Source organism: Orcinus orca, chromosome 10, assembly GCF_937001465.1.
Source record: "Orcinus orca chromosome 10, mOrcOrc1.1, whole genome shotgun sequence".
Taxonomy (NCBI): Eukaryota; Metazoa; Chordata; class Mammalia; order Artiodactyla; family Delphinidae; genus Orcinus; species Orcinus orca.
Genome location: NC_064568.1, coordinates 30,100,982 through 30,102,238, shown reverse-complemented (window position 1 = coordinate 30,102,238; position 1,257 = coordinate 30,100,982). Strand labels below are relative to the sequence as shown.

At 43.9% G+C, this 1,257-nt stretch overlaps 1 pseudogene; it reads right to left on the bottom strand.

The window, feature by feature from the left end:
- Positions 1-751: 751 nt before the first annotated feature.
- On the bottom strand, positions 752-929 carry LOC117200738 (uncharacterized; annotated as a pseudogene).
- Between the last annotated feature and the right edge of the window lie 328 nt (positions 930-1,257).

Here is a 1,257-nt window from a genome sequence, read left to right as displayed (position 1 = left end):
GTCACAACAGAACCTCATGGGTAGAAATTCAAGGGAAGAAAATTTCAGCTTAATATAGCTATTTTCTAAAGATTAAAGCTATCTAAGGGTGGAATATGTAGCCTCCAGGAGTAATGAGCCCTCTAGCTCTGCAGGAATTCAAGTCTGTCTATCTGCATGGCCTCTGGGAATTTTACATAGAAGAAATTAGCTCATGCTCTTATTCTCAATGGTACTTAATTACTTTTACTGTAATTGTTTACCTATGGGTCTAGTGCACTGAACTCTCACAAGTGTTTATTAACCATCTACCTCGTGCCTGATTCTGTGAAGATGAAGCACAAAAGTGCTGCATGAAACCAGATGAAGGCGTGATCTTAGCAGATGCTCTTGTCAGGCAAAGAGAAGGAGCCGGGCTTCCGTTTCTGTATGGGAGAAGGTAATACGCATACTGGCGATGAGAAGGCGGTGGTGAGGGTGAGATTACCCATTGGGAAAAGCGGGGAGGGGTAGTTTCGCTTTGAGAAGAAAAGTTCTTCCACACCAGCATTTAACACATTAATTAAGTAAAGCTTTCATTTTCTTCCAAATGGGTATCCATTTTTCTACCTTTCTCTTCAGAACTATGAAGTTCCAGTTGTCTCCTGGAAATAAACAGAGTCATTAAACACTTATTTTTCTTGGCTCCACGTGTGTCTTTCCTTCTCCCTTTAAATTTGTGGTCACCATTAATGTATATAAGATGTACTCCCCCTTTTTTTTCAGAAACTGTTCAGACAATGTCCTCTTCCTCATACTCTCCCAAGAGGAGAAAAGAACGATCCTTAATGGCAAACGGCCGGTGCAGTGAAGTAACACCAAGAGCTGGCTTCACACTCAGGAGAGAACCCTGCTCCTCCTTCTTGTGGAATATGTTACCCTTTTGATTTTCTACAAACTTGTATGAGGAACTGTTGGTTTTTTAAAAATATATTTATTTATTTTCCTTATTTTATTTGGCTGCATCGGGTCTTAGTTGCGGCACACACGATCTTTGTTGAGGCATGCGGGATCTTTTCGTTATGGCGCGCGGTCTGCTCGGGTTTCTCTCTAGTTGTGGCGCTCGGGCTCCAGGGCACGTGGGCTCTGTAGTTTGCAGCACGTGGGCTCTCTTGTTGAGGTGCGCGAGCTCAGTAGTTGTGGCGCGTGGGCTTAGTTGCTCCATGGCATGTGGGATCTTAGTTCCCCAACCAGGGATCGCACCCATGTCCCCTGAATTGGAAGGCGGATTCTTTACCA